Consider the following 17,746-nt stretch of genomic DNA (forward strand, 5'->3'; position numbering starts at 1 on the left):
AGAATCCAAGAACCATGCAGCTTTGGAAGTGGGAGAAACCTCAGAGGTCAGTGTGCTTTTCTCTCATGGCAGAAAGTTCTTCAGATCAAAGGGTTCCCCACTCTGCTGTATTACCACTACAAATAAGATGTTCTCCATGCCGGAAAGCAGTATGCTTCGTAATTGAAAAACTTAATTCAGAAAATTCTTTCTTCTAATGAGTTCTATTCAGTCATTTTGTAACCTCCATTTCTGGATATCAGTTCTGAAGCTCGCTATATGAACACTTCTGTTCTTGCATATTTTGAAGAAACTGGGTGTAGTTACCCTGGAGATAACAGTGTGTGTGTGTGTGTGTGTGTGTGTGTGTGTGTGTGTGTGTGTATGTGTCCCCTAGATGGATTGTGGGTAAGAGTAGTAAGCTTCTGGGTGTGCCTGGAAGGGCTCAGTTGGTTACGTGTCCGACTTTTGATCTTGGCTCAGGTCATGATCTCATGGTTTGTGAGTTCGAACCCTGCCTTAGTCTCTGCACTGTCAGTGCAGAGCCTGCTTGAGATTCTCTCTCTCCCTCTCTTTCTGCCCTTCCCTAACTCACACATGCACATACCCTCACTGTCTCTTAAAATAAATAAACTTAAAAAATGAGGAATAAGCTTCTGCATATAAGGGAAAACTACCTATCAGTTTAGCAATTAAATAATGTGGAGGTTTGCCTTAGAAAGTAGAAAGGCCACTTGTTTCCGAAGAGAGCACTGTTCCAGCAGAGAGCATCCTGAAAACTTCAGGATGGCATTCTTACATTGAGGAGAAGGTCAGGATAAGAGATCTCTAAAGTTCTTTTGAAAATTTTAAAAGTCCTTAATATACCTGATAGTCTCGATGATTTTCTTTCTTTTTTTTTTTTTTAATTATTTATTTTTGAGAGAGAGAGAGAGGGGGGGACAGAGTACAAGCAGGGGAGGGGCAGAGAGAGAGAGGGAGACACAAAATCCGAAGCAGGCTCCAGGCTCTGAGCTGTCAGCACAGAGCCCGACATGGGGTTCCAACCCACAAACCGCGAGATCATGACCTGAGCTGAAGTCTGACGCTTAACCAACTGAGCCACCCAGGCGCCCCTGACAGTCTCCATGATTTTCTACTCCATAACATCCTTGGTTTCTTCAAGTATCCTTTATACGCTGTAGTTTCAGATCTTTTTATTATGTCAGCTGACCTGCTATGAAAGCATGTTGATGTAATAAATATCCTTAAAATCTTGTATCCAAAATTTAAATGTACAGTCAGTAAAAATTATGCTGAAATGGGGTCATCGGGAAATGGCCTCCATTTGGTGTTCATGTTGCTAGTAAAAGACAATATGAAATGCAGTGTTGCTAAAGAGCCTTGGAAAACACTAATTTCAAGTAAAGTGGCCAGAATTGATTCGCAGAATTAGAATATCACTCACAAATCAATAAGTCAGTTAATACTTTGTTTCCTACTTAAAGAAATACAGGTCAAAAACCCCTTACTCGTAACCCAGAAAACTTAAAAAACAAATTGTTCCATAACTAATTTGGTGGCAGAAAGTGATGTGAATCGCTGGAGGCTATTGAATTACCTGCACTTATCCTATTTATTCTGAATACTCACATGTTTGGCTGCTGAATCATTTAAATGTTTGATTCGGAGGTGCACTATATTACTTTGCGAAATCCAAAGTATCTGAATTCAGAAACACATCTGGGCAACAACAACAGGTTTGCTAAACCTGTCATATGTTCCTGGAGACCGGTGATGGGCACCTGTGTATTTGCAAGAAAAAAAGTGATTCTACTTGGAGAGGTGTGTGCTCCAGACATTGAAGATTCTGGCTATACAAATAAAAACAATGAGATCCTGAAGAGGACATAGTTTTAACGCCATTCTAGCCTCCCAAGCAGTAATGGAAATCTACAAACACACACACACACACACACACACACACACACCCCTCATACATACACACTGAACACAAAATAAAAACAGACCAAATACAAATTGGAGGCGGGGGTGATGAAAAAGGAAAAAAATCATTCCAAAGACTTCAAGATAACATCGTGGTCACAATAGGCTACATCATGCTATGACGGTAAATTAACTTCAATACCTCACCGATATAACACAAACAAAACTTGCGTCTCACTCCTGCCTGAACACCAAAGCAGGTAAGAGGATCTGCTCTGCACAGTCATTGAAGGACTTGACCCATTGAAAGTTTTGCCCTCCAGCATGCTGTAAGCTGTTGCAACAGGATAAAAGAACACATGGAGAACTGAAACCCACCCTTCCCAGCTTTGGACCAGAAATGGCATATGTCACTTTCATGTCTATAGCCAAGGATCCGGTTGCCTCCCCTAAATGCAAAGGAAACAATCAACAAAACTAAAAGGCAACCGATGGGATGAGAAAAGATACTTGCAAATGACATATTGGATAAAGGGTTAGTATCCAAAATCTATAAAGAATTTACCAAACTCAACACCCGAAAACCAAATAATCCAGTGAAGAAATGGGCAGAAGACATGAATAGACACTTTTCCAAAGAAGACATCCAGATGGCCAACAGACACATGAAAAGATGCTCAACATCAGTCATCATCAGGGAAATACAAATCAAAACCACACTAAGATACCAACTCACACCAGTCAGAGTGACTAAAATTAACATCTTGGGAAACAACAGATGCTGGCCAGGATGTGGAGAAACAGGAACCCTCTTGCACTGTTGGTGGGAATGCACACTGGTGCAGCTGCTCTGGAAAACAGTGTGGAGATTCCTCAAAAAATTAAAAAAAGACCTACCCTATGACCCAGCAATAGCACTGCTAGGAATTTACCCAAGGGATACAGGAGGGCTGATGCATAGGGGCACTTGTTTAGAGCACAATGTTTAGAGCAGCACTTTCAACAATAGCCAAATTATGGAAAGAGACTAAATGTCCATCAACTGATGAATGGATAAAGAAGATGTGGTTTATATATACAATGGAATACCACTTGGCAATCAGAAAGAATGAAATCCTGCCATTTGCAGCAATGTGGATGGAACTGGAGGGTATTATGCTTATGCTAAGTGAAATAAGTCAGTCAGAAAGACAGATATCATATGTTTTCACTCAGATGTGGAACTTGAGAAACTTAACAGAAGACCATAGGGGAAGGGAAGGGGAAAAAACAGTTACAAACAGAGAGGGAGGCAAACCATAAGACACTTAAATACAGAGAAGAAACTGAGGGTTGATGAGTGGAGTGGGGGAGAGGGGAAAATGAGTGATGGGCATTGAGGAGGGCACTTGCTGAGATGAGTACTGGGTGTTGCATGTAAGGGGTGAATCATGGGAGTCTACCCCCAAAGCTAAGAGCACACTGTATACACTGTATGTTAGCCAACTTGACGATAAATTATATTAAAAAAATGCAAGTGTTCAGATAGGACAGCATCTGGGATATTTACTGATCGTTACTGCATCTGCTATGAAAGGAGAAAAAAAGAAACAAGCAAAAAATGGGACAGATAGAAATTTAAAATGACAGTGTATAAATAAGTCCAGATAAATCTGTAATCACAATATACAAATCAAGTATGTTCATAAGTAAAAAAGCAGGTAATGTCCAAAAAACATTTTTGAATCTAATTATTCATGTTCAAAAGAGAGCCACCAAAATTATCAGAGCAAGTAAAGCTTAAAAATAAAAAGGCAAAGAAGGCCATCACAGGCAAATATGAACCAAAAGAAAGCTGATGTGGCTATGGTTTTTATCAGCAATAATAGGTGTTAAGATTAAAACTTATTAACTATAAATAGAGACACTCAAAACAGTTTGATAAAAGCTCAGTTCAACAAGATCTAAAAATTGTAAACTTATGTATACCTAATAAAATAATATCAAATTATATAAAATAAAAAATTGATAAGGTGAAGAAAAAATATGGCTCACCAAGTTTAAAATATCTTGGGGCGCCTGGGTGGCGCAGTCGGTTAAGCGTCCGACTTCAGCCAGGTCACGATCTCGCGGTCCGTGAGTTCGAGCCCCGCGTCGGGCTCTGGGCCGATGGCTCAGAGCCTGGAGCCTGTTTCCGATTCTGTGTCTCCCTCTCTCTCTGCCCCTCCCCCGTTCATGCTCTGTCTCTTTCTGTCCCAAAAATAAATAAACGTTGGAAAAAAAATTTTTAAATATCTACTATCTGACCTTTTACAGGAAAAGTTTGTAGACTTCTATACATGGACATATAAGGCATCTCAGAAATTTTCAAACTATTGGTACCAGATGAGAGTAATCTTTGAAGCATAATGCAACTAAGATGTCAATTAAAAAGAAATTAAAATAAGTAAAAAAATTCCACACTCTTGAATATTTAAAAGGTGACCATACTTTTTAAATAATGCATAGGTGAAAGGAGAAATAATAATGGGAATTTTATTTTATTTAACTTTTTTTTTGAGAGAGAAAGAGAGCATGTGCATGGAAGAGGGGCAGAGAGAGAGAGAGAGAGAGAGAGAGAGAGAGAGAATCTTAAGCAGTTTTCACATTCAGCATTGAGCCAAACGCTGGACTCGATCCCACAACCCTGAGATCATGACCTGACCCAAAATCAAGAGTTGGATGCTCAGCCGACTGAGGCACCCAGGCGCCCTAAGATGGACAATTTGGACATCACCAAGGGCACTAAGGGCACTGATCGCAATGCATGAAAACAGATCAAATATGTTTAAATCCATGAGTTTAGATGCTTGGGTGGAAAAGTAGGAGGTCACTTTGGAAAGATAATAGAGAATCATTCATTGGTAAAAGAAAACAAAATCATGTTATTTATCATGCATTCCTGCATGGACTGTACCAGTGAGCCATCAATAATCAATAAACTCAAAACAATGGCACAGGTGGACAAGTTGAAACTTTCAGGGAAACTCGAAAGGCCAATCATATTCAGACGCCCAAGTGAGGCCACTAAAAGGGTACCTTGGAGAGTTCTATGGAAAGCTGTGATCTCTGTGGGCTGATCATGGAATTTAAAGTGAGGCCAACCCAGATCCAATGGGGACTTCTGCATCTATCCATCGCGATATCTGAGCGCAACAAGTTTCTGAAAGTAGTGGTCTCTACCTGACGTCTACCTTCCAGATTTCATCTGGCTCTTCTTTTGACCAACTCGAACTCAGAGTCATAATGGAAAGGGAATTCTGGAAAATAGTCCAATTCAGTGTAGCCTACTATTTTTCAATTTGGCAGCTATACGTCTTCTTTTAACCACTTCCAAATAAAGATAACAGCGAAATCATGCTTCCACTGAAGAAAATGTAACTACCGGGTCGCTTGGGTGGCTCAGTCAGTTAACCGTCAGACTTCCGCTCAAGTCATGATCTCGCGATTTGTGGGTTCGAGCCCCGCGTCCGGCTCTGTGCCGACAGCTCAGAGCCTGGAGCCTGCTTCCGATTCTGTGTCTCTTTCTCTCTCTGCCCCTCTTCCACTTATGCTCTGTCTTTCTCTGTCTCTCAAAAATAAATAAATGTAAACATTTTTAAAAATGTTTAAAGAAAAAGAAGAAAATGTAACTACCCCTCATGCAACTGAAAAGGCACTGTTATAGGACTCCTTCTTGGATATCTTGTCCCACTCCTTCTTGGATATCTTGTAACTCACATACTAATGCATAAAGTTAACATTTTATGTTAGACAGTAGAGGAATGGGAGAGAAAAAAAGAAATGGTGCGTATTTGTGTCTATATACACATGTATGAATATAGTCATATCAAGGAGAAAATATACTCATGACTACTACAATCCTCATTTCTGCGATTGCTCACATGGTCATAGCTGGTATTTATAAACTCCTTTCTCCACTACCCAGAGAGTATTTGGGTTAGTATTTGTTGCTCTCAGTAAGCATTCAGATTTGGTGACCCAAACCTTCATTCCTAAAGGTTCTGTGTCATTTGCAGTCCTGCTATATTGGGTTGCTGTGACTTTCTATCAACATTAAAAAAAATTTTTTTTTACATTTATTTCTTTTTGAGAGACACAGAGAGACAGAGCACAAGTTGGGGAGGGGCAAAGAGAGAAGGAGACACAGAATCTGAAGCAGGCTCCAGGCTGTGAGCCGTCAGCACAGAGCCTGACGCGGGGCTCGAACCCACAGACTGCAAGATCATGACCTGAGCCGAAGTCAGACGCTCAACCGACTGAGCCACCCAGGCGCCCCTCTATCAACATTTTTCATAGCACATAGGAGTATAGAGTATGAAGAGGTATTCCCAGAGGATCTGTTGAATTCCAGAGATTTCTCCTTCTGCCCTCATTTTGTAGCAGCAATCCAATTTCCCCTTGAGGAGTAGGATCCATCAACCAGCTAATATAGTAAGGCACTTTCTTTTTTTTTTTTCCTTGTTGATTCAGCGGCATGAGAAGACCCAAATGGCCAGGTTGCAGCACCAGCTTCCAGTTCAATGGAATCAGTTTTGTACCCCTAGTGAAAGCACTCTTCCTTTGGAAACTTAAGACCTCTAAACCAACAGCGCACAAAGGTGAGGGAAGGAAAGCATGGTTTTTCTGGTGGACCGTTAGCGTTATTAATAAGAGGAGCAATCCCACTTCCATCCCTTGATTCTTGGAACTGAGATAAAAAGTGCCATATGGTGGCTGCTTACTCAGCGTGTATATCACATCCTGTAAGACATTATTCTTCCCCGAAAAGTGTTGCCATCCGGCTGGCACCCCATCGAAGTCTTCAAAAGGCCATTCCCCGGTCCTGTCAGGCCAACTGCTTCCAAGTGATGGAGAACATGATAACCCCAGTGAATCCCATGAGCCCGAGCCCACTGCTGTCATTCATTTGGTGTAACATCGGTTTTCTGTTCAGAAAGCAATGCCGTGTGCAACGCCATGAGGATGAGTGAGACATTTTGTGGTTCGCAGAAGGTGGTGTTGCCAGAAACATTGCGGGCAGGACAGGCAAATCTCTATCCGGCTCGGACCCCTGAGAGATTTTCCATAACGACTGTCCTTGGGGCCTCTTCTGAGTGGGGTGGTAGTGTGGCAGCTATCCGCGTTCGGGTGCTGCCATTGTACCCTGAAAACCCATCTGTAGTCAGGCCTGAATTTTGTCTTCTTTAGTACAGTGGACACAGAGGACTTCCCGAAAGGCCAGAGGTGTGGGTGGAGACAGAGGAGACAATTACTAGGAATCAGAGCCATCGGAATCGGGGTCAGGTGCTGATGCAACCTACTTGTACCATCAGGACCTACCTGGGCCGGATTTTACATATATTATTTCTACTCATGTTGCAGCGCTCGGTGCATGCCCCACCTAATGCCTTCGTGGGTTAAACAATACCTCAAATGAGCAGTTCAGGGTCTATGGCAACTTGGGAGTCCAAAGTCAAGCCTTCAGTCTCTTTCAGGGTTCAGTAGCAAACCAGAAGCTATTTCTTAAAAGGAGAATGGTTACCTTTATTTTTAAAAATTTTTTTAAATGTTTTTATTTATTTTTGAGACACAGAGAGACAGAGCGTGAGCGGTGGGGGGGGGGGGGCGCAGAGAGAGAGGGAGACACAGAATCCAAAGCAGGCTCCAGGCTCTGAGCTGTCAGCACAGAGCCTGACACAGGGCTCGAACTCACGGACTGTGAGATCATGACCTGAGCTGAAGTCAGGTGCTTAGCAAGACTGAGCCACCCAGGCACCCCAAGAATGGTTATCTTTAGAAGGTGGCATAGCGTCGCTCCAAATCCTACAGGACTGCTCTGTAATTCACCCAGGATCCTGCCAAGGGCCCCATACAACATCCCTATTTGTCACAGACGTTTTAAGTATCAGTGGGCCTTCTGGACCAAAGGGCTCAAGTGCCAGGGGGGCTGGCACCTAACTTGGACCTGTTGCCGAGCCTTCTCTTTCCCCGAACACTAGAAACCCACTAAATGTTGTGTTTCTGTCTTTGGAGTAGGAGCAGCTAGGTGCAGCAAATTTTTCACCTTAGCAGAGATATCTCGACCATGCCCCAGATCAGAGGAGGCAGTCACTAAGGTGGAAGTCCCCAGAACTTTGATGAGATTTATTTCTCACCCTTTGGATATTTGTTACTTCCTGCTCATCAGGTCCAATCAACATGCTATAATTGCTACGATGGACCAAGATGATATTTCGTGGAATGGAGAGGCAATAAAGATATTTTTACATGGGATTATGGGTAATGGATTAGGACAGTGAAGTACATTGCTAGCCCCACCATTTGAAAGCAAACTGCTTTTTATAGTCTTTGTTATGAAAGATAAAAGGAAAAGTATTAATCAGATCAAGAGGTGCATACTAAGGACCAAGGATTGTATCAGTTTGCTCCAATATGGAAGCCTCATTTGGAAGAGTAGCTGTGATTAGAATTATGACCTGACAAAATTCACTACAATCTACCAGCATTCCCCCAAATCTAGCTTTTCTTCACAGGCCAAATAGGTGAAATAAATGGGAATGTATTAGAAATCACCACTTGTCCAATTTTCAAAGCCTTAGTGGTGACACTATTCTGAGAATGCTATGTTGCCTTTGGTTAACCGTTTTGGCAAGTAAAAGGACTTTTAGGGACTTCCTCCTGGCTTTTTCTACCATAAAGCCCTCACTCCATAATTTGGGGAACAATGTGGGATTCTGTCATTCGCGGAATATGTAAACTCTGCATTTCAGAACTGGAAAATAATCATGGAGTGGGTTTGGACTTCCACTAGGTCCACTATGAGTTGGGCTCAAGCCAAAACTCCATTTATTCCCTGACTTCTTAGGCCCTACTCCGACTGTCACACCACAGTGACATTTGGGGTTCTAGGAATCATCATTAATTCAGAGCTAGTAATGAGTAATACCCCAAATCCTGGTTATTTCCCCTCCCTTAATGTGCAATAATACCGGTAAGTTGCCACAGTGTCTTTGGAAGGGAAGGTGGAAGATTTACAGTACACATTTTGGCAACGTAGCAGGGCTGTTCCTCAAGGAGACTTGCCTCATCTTCATTTAAGGAGCTCTGCATCTAACTTATCCAGATTGAATCAAGTCTGGGAATCATTGGAGGATCTAGGACTATCTACTCTTGGATTGAAGTCAGAAGTCTTTACTCCAGGCCTGGAGCTTTTTTTGTTCATACAAGCCAAGTAAGACATTAGTGGGGTGTCTACATATTTCAATCCTAGGAAGACTACAATGAATTAGCCAATGCCAAAGAGCAAGCCATTCTGATTATCTCTTTAGCTCTGTCCATTATTACAATGTTTCCCTTGTTTCTGGTAGTTAAGATAGTTAAGTCACGTCACTTGGTGCCTGTCATTCCAGTGTCCCACTATCCCCAGTGAATTCAAGGGACCCAGTTTAGTGAGAGCATTAATGGCTTATAGAGAATGGCTAATACAAAACTGTGCACAGATGTTGTTGTTTGCTTCAACAATGCATTTCTTAAAGCCTTGATGAAGGAAATGTCTTCTGAACCCTCCTGGGTCATAAGTAGGGGATGGCTGAACAGTTCTTACATAATGCATCCGCTCCAGTATTCCAACTCCTTAACTTGTGGATACCTTCCATTTATATAGTGAAGGATGGATTTATGAAAGACGTGAGCGTCAGGTCCAACTTGACAGAAAACAAACGGTTTCACAGCTTAGGTGTGTGGGTAGAATTCTGAGTAATATAGGACAAGACAGAAAGACAGAAATGAAAGTACAGTAGTTCCCCCCCCATTCCATGGTTTCACTTTCCATGGTTTTAGTCACCCTCTGTCAACTGTAGTCTGTAGGCAGATGATCCTCCCTCTGACTTATCACCAGAAGGCCAATGGTAGCCTAACACTAATTCACAGTGCCCATGTCATTCACCTTATTTCATCTCGTCATGTAGGCATTTTATCATCTCATCGTCACAAGTGGAAGGATGGGTACAGTACAATAAGATATTTTGAGAGAGAGAAAGACCATATTCACATAACTTCTTTACGGTGTATTATTGTAATTGTTCTATTTTATTATTGTTGTTGTTACTCTCTTACTGCACCTAATTTATAAATTAAACTATCAGAGGTAGATATGTATGAATAGGAAAAAAAAACATAGTACATGTGGGGTTCAATACTACCTGTGGTTTTGGGGTCTTGGAATATATCCCCTGCAGATAAGGGGAAACTAACGAAGAGATTTGGGCAGACATACTCAGTAGATTACGGATGAACCATAGACGTTTGGTGGTGGAAGAAAAGAAGTGGCAATAACCCAAACTGAAGAGTTGCTGCTTCTGGGAAAATGAGGAGAATCTGTGAATGAAACAGAGATTGGGGAGCAGGCAATATACATGACATAAAAGGGAGCAGCAGGTCAAAAATTATTTTGAGGTTAAGTTGGAGGTTGGTGATATTGTGGCGTTAGTAACGAAGATGGGGAAACCATAGAAAGAAGGCATGTGGAAGAGAATAGTTTGAAGGTTAGATGGGAAAAGATGTGACAGTAGTGAACAATTCTAAAAATATAACTGTCAGAGAAGGCTTAGGGAAAACTATTGCAGTGGCTGTTTTTCTAACTTAAAAAAAATGTTTATTTATTTTGAAGGGGGGTGGGTGGAGAGAGGGAGAGAGCAGGGGTAGGGAAGAGAGAAAGGAGAGAATTCAAGAATTCCAAGAACTCTGTGCTGATAGTGCAGAGACCGACGTGGGGCTCAAAGTCACGAACCATGAGATTGTCACCTGAGTTAAAGTCAAGCACTCAACCAAATGAACCACCCAGGTGCCCCTGCGGTGACTTTGTAATGTGAACACTTGGGTTTCCCTACATTCCCAGAATTCACTTCTCTCTCTGTTTTCAGTTAGGGTGGTCCATGGGAGCGTCTTGTGTGATCTGGGTAGAAATGAAGCCGCATTTTTGTAGATCCCACACGTTGTCATTCATCTGTTGCCTCACTTCATTGGTGTGTGGCAGCAGCTGAGCCTATGACTGATCAACCTTTGCCAAGATCCTCCTTTATCTTCGGAAACTCCTGGGCCAGCGCGCGCGCGCGTGTGTGTGTGTGTGTGTGTGTGTGTGTGTGTGTGTGTGTGCGTAGTTGCATGAAAAAGGGCCCTAGCTTGGGTATAGGATACCCAAGCCTATATCAAGGTCAGGGGCAATGAATGTCATGTGTTTTGGTCCATCCTCATGGGCTCATATTTTTGTATTCTAGCTTGCTCTTAATTTCACCCACTTTATATCCGTTTGCTCTACCTGACTGTCATATATATATTTCCGTTATTATATCAATCACCATGCAATCAGAGAAGGAGGATCACTATATAGATACACACACACACACACACACACACACACACACACACACACTGCCCCCTCCTCCATGATTCTGCTTTTCTGATTGTACCCCAGTTGATGTAATAAAGGAAATATGTAGTTTAGGGCAGTCATTCTTAAGATTTCAAAATCTATGTCTTGTTTGGATAAGCATAAACATTTCTCTTCTTCTTTCCCACCCCACCAGTTATAACAGACTCCTCTTAGGTTAAGCAATTCTGGTTTCACAGAGATACATGGATGGTGTTTCTTACTATAGTTATATTGTTTAAAGTGCTATTTTCATTAAAAAAAGATGATACTGTAATGGCTTTGGTTTTTAAATTAAACAATCCACTTCCACACATTCTTTTTTTTCTAATTTTGTTAATGTTTATTTATTTTTGAGAGAGAAAGAGACAGAGTGAGAATGGGGGAGGGGCAGAGAGAGAGAGGGAGACACAGAATCCAAAGCAGGCTCCAGGCTCTGAGCTGTCAGCACAGAGCCAGATGCGGGTCTTGAACCCAAAAATCGTTCAAGAGATCATGATGCGGGTCTTGAACCCAAGAATCGTTCAAGAGATCATGACCCACCCAGGCACCCCATCCATTACCACACGTTCTTTTTTTTATTTTATTTTAACACTTATTTATCTTTGAGAGAGAGAGACAGAGACAGAGCATGAGAGAGGTAGGGGCAGAGAGAGAGGGACACACAGAATCTGAAGCAGGCTCCAGGCTCTGAGCTGGCAGCACAGAGCCCAACGCGGGGCTCCAACTCCTGGACCATGAGATCATGACCTGAGCCAAAGTCAGACGCCCAGCCGACTGAGCCACCCAGGCACCCCTTTTTCCACACATTCTTAATTGTTCATTCTTCCCCAGTCCTTGCCCATCCTCATCGCTCTTTTGGAGGATAAAGATTAGACATTCAGGTTCCTCTTCATGTTTGTATGTAGTGAGTCACAAGAGCCACAATTCACTCCGTAACACCCAATACAAGCCAAATAATCTACATAATTATAGTTTTAAAAAAAGTCAGAGAGGGGCGCCTGGGTGGTTCAGTCAGTTAAGCACCTGACTTCAGCTTTGTTAGAAGCACCCATCAAACTTTGTTAGAAGGTAGGCTGATTTCTCCTTACCATCATCTGTGGTGGATTTCTCTTCCCTTTGCTCCAGACAGGAGTGAGAACCACTATGGATCTTTCCTCTCATCCTTGTCATTATCTGAAATTTAGTTCACTTAAACTCCTCTGTACTCTCATCTCTCTTGACTTTTAAATTTTTTTTTTATGTTTATTTGTTTTGGGGAGAGAGAGAGACACACACACAGCGCAAACTGGGGAGGGGCAGAGAGAGAGGGAGACACAGAATCCGAAGCAGGTTCCAGGCTCTGAGCTGTCAGCACAGAGCCCGACGCAGGGCTTGAACCCACGAACTGCAAGATCATGACCTGAGCTGACACTCAGCCAACTGAACCACCCAAGTGCCCCTAGGAAAGTCTTGTAGAGGAGTAGAAGAGCTGAGAGGGGACCCCTGGCATTCCAGGCCTTTGGCTAAGAAAGTTTGGGGGTAGGAGCAGAAGAGAACTGAGATCCTCTCCCAAGGCTTCAAGCTAAGGAAGATATCCAGCAGAGCAGCAAAGTGGAGAATAAGAGCTGTAAATCAACATTTGCTTGTAGGAAAAGTCCTAGTCCTGCCTTCAAAATTTTCGAAGCCAGTGGTGAATTGAATCAAACTAAAAAATTATAACAAACCCCAAAGTCAGTTTAATTACACATCATACAGACTCAGTCCCAATTCTGGTGGTATTATAGGAGAAGGTATTAACCCTTTTTGGAGGAAAACATCATTTAATTCTTTGTCTACTGTGTTTTCACATAAAATGTCCGGCACACAGGAAACAATATCAAGACACGTACACAAATAAGAAAACATGACCCATGGCCAAGAAAGGAAAACATCAACAGAAGTGAACCAGGAAAGAACCCAGATTTTAGAATTGTCACAGTATGACAAAAATGCTGAAGGACGTAAAGGAAAACATAGAGGCCATGCATGAAGATACGGGCAACTTCAAAAAAGTGGCGGAGAATATAAAAAAAAAGGGAAATGCTAAACGTGAAAAAACAGTGGGAATTAATCAGATGGGCTGGCTTGACAGTACAATGGAAACAGGAAGAGGAAAGAAATGTATAAAAAGATAAATAGAAGGTATCCAAATTGTAACAGATCAGAGTTACTTTAGAACTGTGGACCAAGTAACAGATCAGAGTTACTTTAGAACTATAAAAGGTCATGTGGTCTAATATTTGTATCAGTAGGGTAATAAAAGGAGGGGAGAGAGAACATGAGCAGAAACAATATTCAGACAGGTAATAGATGAGAATTTTCCAAGACGGATGAAAGATATCAACTTATAGTCCAAGAATTTCTGCCAACATCAAGAAGAATAAATACAAAAAAAACCAAAACCAAAAACAAAAACAACTACACTTAGGCACATCACAGTCAAAATTCTGAAAACCAAATTTAGACCTTAAAAGCAGCTAGAGAGAAAAAAAAAAAGATACTATACACAGGGAGTTAGAATCTGAACTACAAATGACTTCTAATCAAAAATAATGGAGACAGAAGTGGAATGACATCTTTAAAGTGCCAAAAGATGGGGCGCCTGGGTGGCGCAGTCGGTTAAGCGTCCGACTTCAGCCAGGTCCCGATCTCGCGGTCCGTGAGTTCGAGCCCCGCGTCAGGCTCTGGGCTGATGGCTCGGAGCCTGGAGCCTGTTTCCGATTCTGTGTCTCCCTCTCTCTCTGCCCCTCCCCCGTTCATGCTCTGTCTCTCTCTGTCCCAAAAAAATAAATAAACGTTGGAAAAAAAAAAAGTGCCAAAAGGAAAAAGAATCTGTCAACCTAAAATTTATATACTGCAAATTATCCTTCAAAAATGAATGTGAAATAAAGACATCCCCACACAGACAAAAGCTGAGAGACTTTACCTCCAACAACCTGCACTACAAGAAATGCCAAAAGTTCTTGAGGCCAAGGAAAAATGATACCATATCTGCAAGAAGAAATTAAGAAGTACCAGAAAGGGCAAATATCTGGGCAAATTAAAAAGAAACATATATTTTAGTACCTTCATTATATACATGTATTTGCAATTTTTAAAATATCAAAATATTACCCCACAACGTATGTGGGTTTTATAACACATAGAAGTAAAAGATATGCCCGTATCATAAGGGATGGGAGAGGGAATTATGGAATAATTATGGAATAATTATGGAATTATGCTGTTGTAAGTTTCTTACATATTCTGATAATAGAATACTATTATTTGAACATAAACTCTTATAATTAAAGGTGCAAACTCTAATTCTTAGAGGACAGCTATATTTAACATAAAGGAGAAAAGCTACAAAGACAACCTAGGAATTTTAGTGGAATATGAAAAAAAAATGCCCAATTTGCCAAAAATTCAGGAAACGAGGAATAGAGAAACAACTGATAAGCGGGAATAAATAAGTGAAACCTTCCCTCAACTATGATTACTGAAAGCTGAGTGTCTTTGGAAATTAGCTTTTGCTACAGACTTGATGTTTTTCATGAATCAAACCTAAAACTACAAGGCAAAACAGAGCAACGTGTGAAGTTTGTACTGCAGTCAAATCATTTTGACATGACTAACATTGTTGCAATCACAAATAATATCAAGCTGCTTTATCAACTTCCCATGCTATCCAAAGTGAAAAGGAGAACAATATTTCTATTCCAACACACATTTACAGCAGCTACGTTGTGCTGACCCCAAACTACAATTCCAATAGTGGTTTTTGGATTTTGATGCAACTGAAAACTAAATTTCCGTGTTTAAAACCCACTTAACTGTGCAACTGAGGCACTTCCACCTAATTTTCCACTGAATGTGCTTAATCTGCAATGTAATGGCATGCTGAAGGGGAAATATCAAGAGAACTTAATAGCATTCTAATAGAATTGTATGAATGCGTTCTAAGCAATGAATATGCTTGACTAAAATCACACATTCATGGATTATTTGTCAGGACCTATCTGGGTGAGAAAATGTTTTCAAAAATGAAATGTGTAAAATTTCATTACAGATCAGCATTAACAGATAGATAAACAATTAGTTTTGATGATAGAGAACACTAATTCTGAACTGGTGTTCAACTAAGTAAAATGTTAATCCCCCCCTCCCGAAAAAAATTCAATTCCTCTCATTATTAGACTTGATTACAATTATTATTATTACACCTTACATTTTGTCAATAAAAAACGTGGATATTTATTTCCTCTCTAGTTATAGAAGTATCTACATAATATCCTCGATTCTACATCTTTGCACACAAACCCTCAAATGTTTTGTGTCTGGCCCTTTACAGAAAGAGATTGCCAACCTCTGGTCTAAACGTACAGTTTTCCATAACTATTGTTTTGCTTTGGAATCACACACTTTCTAATTCAAATTACTTCTATGAGTCACTCGGAGAAGGTAAGGAGGAAAGGAAGTTGAGAGTTAATTCAGTCGTGAGGTTAAATAATTGTAGCTAACATTGAGCACATATAATATGTAGCAAGTGTCAGGTAATTATGTACCTTGTATACATTTGCTTGAACTCTTATGAGATAGGTACTAGTTCCCACCTTTAACAGAAGCTGAGAGTTGCCAAAGATCTTATTGGTAAGTAAGTGATACAGAGGTTTATAGGATTTAATCCAGCAATAGGAGTCAATGTCTGCAACATAAGTAGAGGGATCAAAGGCAGAGAGATAATGGGGGGGGGGCGCTAAGGAGCTAAGGAGGGTGTCGGATGGGGTGGACTGCAGGTGGAGGAGTTGGTGTGGACATGAGCCCTCTTGGGGACGATAGAACTACCAGGTGACAAAAACTGCTGAGATCTCTGGAGGCTCACAAAAAACCATTTTTCCCACCATTCCAGCAATAGGACTCTTCCATCCCGACCCCCTTAATCACTTCTGGTTCAGAACGTTCTTTTGATGTGTGAAGAGGTCCGAACACATTTTATTATGTGGAGAGTTGAAGACAAGTGAGTAGGAAAAATCTGTAGGGTGGGGAACTGGGAAATCTGTCCTGTTTTACACACACACACACACACACACACACACACACACACACAATACACACACAATTAGGCACATACTTATACATACGTGTTTATACGTTTGTAATATAATACACATCTACACATTAAACTCCTATGTATGTATCAGCAGGGGTTTGGAATTTAACACATAATTATGTTCTCAGCGTTTTGCAGTGGACACTTCAGAACGTGGTAAGAGACTACGAATGACAATAAAAATAAGAGAGCATTCAGACCACATGTGCTCAAGGCTAGAACCCTCAGCCCCGCCGGATTTTGCTTCCCCACGATTGTTTTTCCAGCCAAAGATTCCTCCCCTGGCGGGATCTCAGGGTCATCCAACCGGCCAATGACGGTTTCAGAGAAGCGGTCCCGGGGAGGGGTATTATGTTCGGGAACACGTCCTGTCAACTTTGCAGTCGAGTCACCTATTTCGGTTGGTAGCGGCCGCTATTTCTTTAAATGGACAGCGGATTTCGAAACGGCAGGAAGGGGGGGGGGCGCTCAGGAAAAGGAACTCAACCGCCTTTGATAACTGCCCAGCAGCCTTCCCTTCCCCAGAACGCGTGCCCGGTTGGGGAAGCGCCTGCGGCGGCCGCACCCCGCCCCCGACCCCCCCCCCCCCACGGGCGCGCGCGGCGCCTGCTCTTTTCGGGGAGCCCACCTTCGCGGGGAATCCCCCCCGCCCGGCAGTCCCCCCGCGTCTGCGGCGCGGCCGCCCGGCTTTGTCTCCGGCGGCGTCGCGCTCCGGCGCTCGCTCTCCCACATTTCCCCGTGTGCAGGCTGTAACCCGATCTCCCATTTCCTGGTGGATTCTCTTAAAGAGGCAGCGGTCGAGAAGCAGAACAAAGGCTATTGTTTTATTTCCTCCTTTGGATTCCGCGTCCTTACCGGAATGTCCCTTCATACATGATTATTCTCACTGCGTCTCTGCTGGGGCGCGGGGAAGCGGGGCGGCGGGGGGGGGGGTGGGGGGGGAACCTCGTGCATTTCAGGGTAGCTCAGAGACCGAGGCGGGGAAGGTGGGAGGCGTTTCACAAAACCTGTCTTGTGGTTTCTGGGGCCCCAGCGTAACGTTTTTTTTCCAACGTGTCTCCCCGGACCTGGCGATTGCCCGGCCGCGCCCGGGCAGCCGGGCTCCCGGCCCGCAGAGGGGATCACGGCTGCGCGGACGCGCGTGGGCCGCGCTGCGGGGGGCTGCGCCGCGCGCTCCGCTGGCGGCCCTGGCCTCGCGCGGCCCCGCTCCCCGGCTTCCCTCCGCCGCCGCCCCTCCCCCCGCCCGGCTTTTATTTCCCCGATGCCGGGCTGTAACCCGAGCTTTTATTTCCTGGTGGCTC

The 17,746-nt window shown here is 42.7% G+C and overlaps 1 protein-coding gene across 1 annotated transcript in view; it reads left to right on the plus strand.

Moving 5' to 3' along the window:
• The window catches only part of ETV6 (ETS variant transcription factor 6), a 315,993-nt gene that overhangs the window by 42,663 nt on the left and 255,584 nt on the right, over positions 1 to 17,746 (plus strand). The window contains exon 3 of the mRNA XM_045061379.1: positions 6,397 to 6,524. The gene's annotated coding sequence lies outside the window, so the exon portion shown is untranslated. The remainder of the gene's footprint in view (positions 1 to 6,396; positions 6,525 to 17,746) is intronic.

The sequence above is a fragment of the Felis catus genome, chromosome B4 (genome assembly GCF_018350175.1).
Source record: "Felis catus isolate Fca126 chromosome B4, F.catus_Fca126_mat1.0, whole genome shotgun sequence".
NCBI lineage: Eukaryota > Metazoa > Chordata > Mammalia > Carnivora > Felidae > Felis > Felis catus.